The sequence below is a fragment of the Culex quinquefasciatus genome, chromosome 1 (genome assembly GCF_015732765.1).
Source record: "Culex quinquefasciatus strain JHB chromosome 1, VPISU_Cqui_1.0_pri_paternal, whole genome shotgun sequence".
In the NCBI taxonomy this organism is placed as follows: domain Eukaryota; kingdom Metazoa; phylum Arthropoda; class Insecta; order Diptera; family Culicidae; genus Culex; species Culex quinquefasciatus.
The window spans coordinates 67,521,200-67,531,000 of record NC_051861.1 but is presented as its reverse complement, the minus strand read 5'-3'; positions in this window follow the sequence as shown (position 1 = coordinate 67,531,000).

The window sequence follows — 9,801 nt, the reverse complement described above, 5'->3', positions numbered from 1 at the left end:
GGTGTCACCGGCAGCGTACGTGCTGTCGCCAATCGCCGGTCGTCGAGCTGCTACCTGGACCTCGTGGGTGATCGCCTTTGTCGCCGAGGTACATGCGGTTTCCCTAGGCAAGCGATCCACCAACAGCTTGGGATGCGTCGGTTGTCCTGCCAGCGGCGGGACGAGGCTATCCGACGACGGCGCTGTTCGCGCGGCTTCTAGAGTCCGGTCTGCCCTTCTGGGCAAGGTGTTTGACCGCGTGGGCTAGTGGTCCAACGAACGTGCTATCGTGGACTCAAATTGGTAATTACGGGCCCTGAGGGACCAACCGTGCACGTAAGAAGGAGAGATTAGCGAGCTGGCCAGGAATTTGGGGATCACACTTGGGGTTTACAGTTCTTTGTAGATTGTACCTGATACAATTGCTTTCACAAGTGGAGCAACTTTTCCACTTCTAGATTTGCACTTGATGATGATGGAATGACGATGTGACTCGATCAGTGGTTGATGTGGAAAAGGCCTAATCAGTGGACTCAAGATCAATTGTTGGCTCGCTCTCGCCACAAAACCTCTTTCATTCCTTTTTCCTTCTCCCATGCATGCCCTTAAGGCTATCGGGCAGCAAATCCAAATTTTTTGGGAAAATATTTATTTCTCGAATTCCAAGATGTTTTTCAAAAAACCGTCTTTAACATATGTGGACAACATCCCAAAGTGTCTCTGGGTAAAATTTGAACATGATTCATTGAGTTTTACGGTAAATATTGGCTATTCAGTGGCATATTTTGGTAGTATGTCGAATTCGCATGAATATTTTGTACTTATAAAATACAAACTTAGACATGATATTTTATTAGATTGTAGTAGAGACAATTCCCTACAGATTGGTGTATAGAAAGTCATAGTTTGCCTAACAAATATTTGCATATTTGGCTATTTCCGAAAAAAAAATTGAAAGCAAATATTTCCACGTGTTTTTTTGCACTTTCACGCTCTCTCCCGCTTTTCTGCTGTTGGGCCCGGTTACAGTGATGCCAGAATAATTTCTTGTATTTCTTCGTAAAAGTTTATGGTAAAATATTTTTGATTTTGAACATAATATTTGGTGAAACTATTTATTGGGGAAAGTCGACAAAATAGCATGTCGGTGGTCAGTTATGTCGATTTCTTGTTATGTCGACTAATGGTTTTGTGATCATGGTACGTTGCTTGTCGAAAAATATTTTATCATCAAACCTTCGGACATCTACTAGTATGAGGTATTTTCGACTTGGAGGTCATGCTTGCGTAGCTTCAGGGTGTCTCGGGGGAATTTGGTATGTAGTGATGTTTTAGGTCATCCAAAGATACTCTATTGTTCCTGTAGAGAGGTTTGAAGTTCTCCAAGAACTTCCGGAAGTTACGGCCCAAAGGTCTACCGTCGTAACAAGGAAGAGGTGGTTGGTTTCTGACCTCACGTCATATCCGGATAGCCTCAGAGAGGTTCAAGGACTTGTCTACCGATACGTGGTGATGTTCTGGGTCTTCTGTAGAGTCCCGGGAGTTACGGCCCATGTATCTACCGTCGTAACAAAGTAGAGGTCGGTAGTTTTTGACCTCAGATCATATCCGGATATCTTCAGGGAGGTTCAGGGACTTGTCTACCGATACGAGGTGATGTTCTGGGTCTTCTGTAGAGTCCCGGGAGTTACGGCACATTGATCTACCATCGTAACAAGGCAGAGGTCGGTGGTTTTTGACCTAAGATCATATCCGGATAGCCTCAAGGTGAAAATACAAAAATACAAAAATACAAAAATACAAAAATACAAAAATACAAAAATACAAAAATACAAAAATACAAAAATACAAAAATACAAAAATACAAAAATACAAAAATACAAAATACAAAATACAAAAATACAAAATACAAAATACAAAAATACAAAATACAAAATACAAAAATACAAAAATGTAAAATACAAAAATACAAAAATACAAAATACAAAAATACAAAATACAAAAATACAAAAATACAAAATACAAAATACTAAAAATACAAAAATACAAAAATACAAAATACAAAATACAAAATACAAAAATACAAAATACAAAAAGTACAATACAAAATACAATACAAAATACAGTAAGGTACAATACAAAATACCAAAAGTACAAAAGGGTAAAAATACAAAAATACAAAAGTAAAAAATACAAAAATACAAAAATACAAAATACAAAAATACAAAATACAAAAGTGCAAAATACAAATGTACAAGTACAATACAAAATACAAAAATACAAAATACAAAATACAAAAAATAAAAATACAAAAATACAAAAATACAAAAATACAAAAAATATAAAATACAAAAATACAAAAATACAAAATACAAAAATACAAAAATACAAAATACAAAAATACAAAAATACAAAAATACAAAAATACAAAATACAAAATACAAAAATACAAAATACAAAATACAAAAATACAAAATAAAGTAAAGTACAGGAGTAAGTGCCAAAGTGCAAAGATGCAAGATGCAAGGAGTACCAAGATGCAAGGGAAGTAAGTGCAAAGTGCAAGGCTGAGATGCAGAGTATAAAGATGCAAAGATGCAAAGATGCAAAGTGCCAGAAGATGCAAAGAGTGCAAAGTGCAAGGATGCAAAGGAGTAAGAGATGCCAAAGTACCCAAAAATACAAAATACAAAATACAAAAATACAAAAATACAAAAATACTAAAATACAAAAATACAAAATACAAAATACAAAAATAAAAAAATGCAAAATACAAAATACAAAATACAAAATACAAAAATACAAAAATACAAAAATGCAAAATACAAAATACAAAAATACAAAATACAAAATGCAAAAATACAAAATACAAAAATACAAAATACAAAATACAAAATACAAAAATACAAATACAAAATACAAATACAAAATACAAAATGCAAAAATACAAAATACAAAATACAAAGTACAAAAGTAAATACACAAAATACAAAATACAAAATACAAAATACAAATACAAAGATAAAAAATATAAAAAATACAAAATGTAAAAATACAAAAGTACAAAGGAAATGACAAAAATACAAAAATATAAAAATATAAAAATATAAAAATATAAATATAAATATATAAATATATAAATATATAAAAATATAAAAATATAAAAATATAAAAATATAAAAACATAAAAAATATTAAAATATAAAAAATACAAAAATATAAAAATATAAAAAATATAAAAATATAAAATATAAAAATATAAAAATATAAAAATATAAAAATATAAAAATATAAAAATATAAAAATATAAAAATATAAAAATATAAAAATATAAAAATATAAAAATATAAAAATATAAAAATATAAAAATATAAAAATATAAAAATATAAAAATATAAAAATATAAAATATAAAAATATAAAATATAAAAATATAAAAATATAAAATATAAAAATATAAAAATATAAAAATATAAAAATATAAAAATATAAAAATATAAAAATATAAAAATATAAAAATATAAAAATATAAAAATATAAAAATATAAAAATATAAAAATATAAAAATATAAAAATATAAAAATATAAAAATATAAAAATATAAAAATATAAAAATTATAAAAATATAAAAATATAAAAATATAAAAATATAAAAATATAAAAATATAAAAATATAAAAATATAAAAATATAAAAAATATAAAAATATAAAAATATAAAAATATAAAATATAAAAATATAAAAATATAAAAATATAAAAAATATAAAAATATAAAAATATAAAAATATAAAATATAAAAAATATAAAAATATAAAAATATAAAAATATAAAAATATAAAATATAAAAATATAAAAATATAAAAATATAAAAATATAAAATATAAAAATATAAAAATATAAAAATATAAAAATATAAAAATATAAAAATATAAAAATATAAAAATATAAAAATATAAAAATATAAAAATATAAAAATATAAAAATATAAAATATAAAATATAAAAATATAAAAATATAAAAATATAAAAATATAAAAATATAAAAATATAAAAATATAAAAATATAAAAATATAAAAATATAAAAATATAAAAATATAAAAATATAAAAATATAAAAATATAAAAATATAAAAATTTCCAATACTCTACTATCGCCATATTGGATGCCATCTTGGATTACACATTCCCTGTTTACTTTGGAGTATTTTTGAGGTCATATGCGAGTTTAGCGACCCCAAATTAATTAATTTTGAGATGCTGATTGCTTGCTAAATTTCTGTTTGAAAATTTCTAATATTCTACTGCCACCATATTGGACGCCATTTTGGATTACACATTCCCTGTGTACTTTGGAGTATTTTTGATGTCATATTTGAGATTAGCGACCCCAGATTTATCAAATTTGAGATGCTGATAGCTTGCTAAATTTCGGTATGAAAATTTCCAATATTCTACTACCGCCATATTGGACGCCATCTTGGATTACACATTCCCTGTGTTTTTTGGAGTATTTTTGAGGTCATATGCGAGTTTAGCGACCCCAAATTCATTAATTTTGAGATGCTGATTGCTTGCTAAATTTCTGTTTGAAAATTTCTAATATTCTACTGCCACCATATTGGACGCCATTTTGGATTACACATTCCCTGTGTACTTTGGAGTATTTTTGAGGTCATATTTGAGTTTAGCGACCCCAAAGTAACTAAATTTGAGATGCTGATAGCTAGCTAAATTTCGGTATGAAAATTTCAATATTCTACTACCGCCATATTGGACGCCATCTTGGATTACACATTCCTTGTGTACTTTGGAGTATTTTTTATGTCATATTTGAGATTAGCGACCCCAAATTAGTTAAATTTGAGATGCTGATAGCTAGCTAAATTTCGGTATGAAAATTTCCAATATTCTACTACCGCCATATTGGACGCCATCTTGGATTACACATTCCTTGTGTACTTTGGAGTATTTTTTATGTCATATTTGAGATTAGCGACCCCAAATTAGTTAAATTTGAGATGCTGATTGCTTGCTAAATTTCTGTATGCAAATTTCTAATATTCTACTACCGCCATATTGGACGCCATCTTGGATTACACATTCCCTGTGTACTTTGGAGTATTTTTGAGGTCATATTTGAGTTCAGCGACCCCAAATTAGTATAATTTGCTTCTTGATATCAACAATAAGCACCTTTTTTGAATTCGTGTCTTGACTGTAGTGCAAAACACAAATGCTGGCAGCACGGCACAGCAACGAGAGAGTTTTCGTCGCATTCGCCGCTCGCGCAGAGAGCGACACTAAGGTAAACAAAAAAAGCGAAAAAACCGTCCCGCCGGCCTGACCTCAAGCCTTAATCCAACTGGCAATCTCCCTTTTTGGGTCACGATGTATACCCCCCCAACGTGTGTGCTGTTATAGTGTTTTTACAAATATGGTTCCCTTCGGTTTGTGTTGGAGACAGACACAATGCGCGGAGTGACCCTAGTGCATGTTATGCTCCGCACGACGCTGGGCTCACAACTGGCAGCTGGCCTGTCAGTGTGTGATGTTGTTGTGCGCATCTATGTTGTAAATGTCATCGATCTGTCGTTTGGAATTGTTCATTCTGTTCGTTTTAACGTAATAAAGAGTCGCATGTTTTAGTTCGTAGTTAAACTATCGTTTTATTTCTTTGTTTCCCGTGCGCAAATTGTGTGTCCCAGCAGTCGGGACAAGTGCCACCTCCGCCGCGTATCGGGATCCAAAAGTTTGCGAGTAACGTGTGCTTTATTTGATCTTTTTCCCTAAACTGTGCTCTGTTGTAATATGTTTGTGAATTAATCTTTTAATTTTAACGAATGACAAATCATTTAAAACAAAACAACACAAACATCCCTTATTCTTAAAAGCCCTACTAACAAGTTAAATCGTTAATTTATAGCAATAAACCCTACTCCTATTTGCAACCGTAAGCGATGGTTAGCAAAATGGATTGCTGATGTCGTAGCGGTAACAACCCCTTCGGATCTGCCTGACGATTTTTAAAATAAAATTTAAAACGTGGCCGTTAGTGCTCGGTCGAAGGAAAGTTCGATAAAACAATTTCATTGAAACAAAAATAATAAACAATAAACAAATTTAAATTAACCTGACAAATTACGATATTTTTAAACCTCAAAAAAATCAAACCATCCACATTAACGACCCCCGGGTCTTTTGTGGTCTCTTTTGCAAGTTTCTGCTCGAACCTAGGAGCCCGAAGGCTTGAATGGGGAGAGCATCCAAACCTCTTTCTACTCCAAGGAACTTTCCACCCCAGTGTTTGGTGTTTGGGGTAGCGAAGAAGCCGCCATCTTGGAAGTTCAGAAAACAAACACTCAGAATCAGTATTATTCATATTATTTTGGTAACACGAAGTGTGTTATCCTGGTTAAACTCAAAAGTTCCATACAAATGTGTAAAACCAAACTGAAAAATGTGTATTGCCGATTCACAGTGTACGGGCGCACTGTTTGATCGACCAAAAGAAAAAAAGCAAAAAAAGGTAAACAGAAAAATCACTTTTTTCGATATGAATTTTCAGCCAATATTGGGATGGAATCTTCAAGGATATGATAGAATTCCCATCATTGGATTTTTTTCAAAAAGGTCAGCTTTTTGAGTAAAATTGAATTTTCGATGATTTTTTCAAAATAAAATCTATTTTATGCTAAAGTATGACTCAGAGATGACTAAATGTCGATGTCTCGTCAGTCGAATTGATCATTTTTTATGTATTTTTGTCTGCTGAATCCATTCCCATCATAAGATTTTTTCAAAAAGGTCAGATTTTTGAGTAAAAATTGAATTTTCGATGATTTTTTCAAAATAAAATTTATTTTATCTAAAGTATGACTCAGAGATGACTAAATGCGATGTCTCGTCAGTTTTATTGATCATTTTTATTGTATTTTTGTCTGCTAAATCCATTCCTATCATTAGATTTTTTCAAAAAGGTCAGGGTTTTGAGTAAAAATTGAATTTTTGATGATTTTTTCAAAATAAAATTTATTTTATGCTAAAGTATGACTTAGAGATGACTAACTGTCGATGTCTCGTCAGTCTTATTGATCATTTTTTATGTATTTTTGTCTGCTGAATCCATTCCCATCATTGGATTTTTTCGAAAAGGTCAAGTTTTTGAGTAAACATAGATTTTTTTAAAATAAAATCTATTTTATGAGCAGTTCTCTTCTAAATCGGCCGATTTCGACCATTTTTATTTGTTGTATTTTTTGATTTGGCTCAAACTTTGTGGGGCCTTCCCTATGACCAAAAAAGATATTTTGTGCCATTGGTTCACCCATACAAGTCTCCATACAATTTTGGCAGCTGTCCATACAAAAATGGTACGTAAAAATTTAAACAGCTGGAACTTTTGAGTGATTTTCTGATCAATTTGGCGTCTTCGGCAAAGTTTTAGGTATTGTTGAGGACTATTGAGAAAAAAATAGGTTTTGCCGAATTTTTATAAACTTTTTGTTCACAAAAACTCGAATTCCCAAAATACGTACTTTTTTATTTTCGAGATTTTTTACTTGATTTTTTATATGTTTTAGAAGACACAAAATCCCAACTTTTGAGCCATTGATAAATATGGTCAAAAAATCTGCCGCCAAGTTATGAATTTTTGAAAAATTGTGATTTTTGGAAAAATCGAAATTTCATACAAAACGAAATTCGACCGAATTTTTATGTTAAATTTGATTTGCAATCGAAAAGTACTTTACAGTTTTTTTTTATAAAGGGCTCCGTATTCAAGATTTAGTCACCCAAAGTTTGATTTTAGCGAAATATTTGCAGTTTTTTTATTTTTAAAAATATTGACCATGAGTGACCTTTTCTAAAAATATCTATTTTTAAAAGATTCTGATCTTTGATTTTCTATAAAATTGTTGCTGAGATGCAGCGGTTTAAACAAAAAGAAAGAAGAAAATTGAGGTTGTCTAAATCTTACCCAAAATCCCCACAATTTTATAACGTCGATATCTCAGCAACTTATGTTCCGATTTTCAATGTTACAACATAAAACATTCGTAAAAAATTCCGATACTTTCAAAAACAAAATTTTCAAAAAAAAATCAAGTCTAACATTTTAAAAGGGCGTAATATTGAATGTTTGGGTGGCTATATCTTGAAAACGAACCGTTTATCAAAAATCTGTACTTTTCGATTGTAAATTAAATTTAACATAAAAAAATTAGGTCAAGTTTCGTTTAGAATCTCAAATTTTGTATGGAATCTCGATTTTTTCCAAAAATCACTGCCTTTTCAAAAATTCATAACTCGGCGGCAGATTTTTTGACCATACTTCTCTATGGCTCAAAAAATGGGGTTTTTTGTCCTCTAAAACTTATCAAAAAATCTCGAAAATAAAAAATACGTGTTTTGGGAATTTGAGTTATTGCAAAAAAATGTTAATAAAGAATTCGGCAATTTTTTTTCCGTGTACCTTTTTTTTCTCAATAGTCCTCAACAATACCTACAACTTTGCAGAAGACGCCAAATTGATCAGAAAATTCATTCAAAAGTTCCAGCTGTTTGAATTTCTACGTACCATTTTTGTATGGACAGCTGCCAAAATTGTATGGAGACTTGTTTGAGTGAACCAATGGCACAAAATAGCTTTTTTGGTCATAGGGAAGGCCCCCACAAAGTTTGAGCCAAATCAAAAAATACAACAAATAAAAATGGTCGATATCGGCCGATTTCAAAGGGATTTGCTCATAAAATAGATTTTATTTTGAAAAAATCATCGAACACTCGATATTTAATCAAAAACCTGACCTTTTTTTTAAACAAAAACGAATGATGGGAATGGATTCAGCAGACAAAATTACATGAAATATGATCAACTAGATTACCAAGACAAACTTATTTAACGTTCTGCAAAGCATTTTCGATTTTTATTATTGATATCCCAGCATAATTTGACTTGCATGCAAGTTGGAAAAACTTGAATGAGAACCAACTGAAAATATAATTTTAAAATGGCTATAAATATGCGTAGAAACAATCAAATTTTAAAAACCAGAGGTGTTTCAGAAAGAGGAAAACGTGAACTATAAGATACATGTATTGGTTTAGTTGTTTATTCAATAGTTCTTTTGTAAAATAGTCGACAAAGTAGCTAATTTTGGCCTAAACTAACATTTCAAACGGGTGTATCTCAAAATTGGGACCATTTGGAGTAATTCTGGACCCGGATTCGGATTCAGCAGGCAAAATTCTACTAGGAACACATATACTCGCCTCAGAGACAAAAATTATAATTTAAGTGTTGCTAACAATTAAACTCACAAAAAAATCTTCAACTGATTATTTTTTTTAAGTTCAAGGGCAATTTTCTCTTGCGTCTTTCGGCTCCGGGTGATGAAAGTTCGCAAGCGAAAAACTTTTTTTGGCGATTAATCCATCCCTGATTGTTATTCAAATAATTTGCCGTTTTCTGCAACCTTTTATTAGCATCCAGTTTTGATAACAAACAGTTGTTTTATTAATTTTTCAATTCAAAGTGTTTTTTTTTTAAATTATTTTTGCTTTCAGTTGATACATTGCCGAAGAAAACAAAAATAATCCCACATTCCGAGAAAATTAAAAAAAAAATCAAACTCAAGAGTGGTTTGTCACAAGAACACATTACATTAATAATATAGGGTGACACCCTTTACATATTAGTATCTTTGTCAAAATTTTTTTATTTGATGATCGGGTGTCACCCCTGAAAATTAAATTTTTGAAGTCTTTAGTCTTCATATAAACATGCACTTTTACTAACTGTGAATACTTAACTTCATCATTAC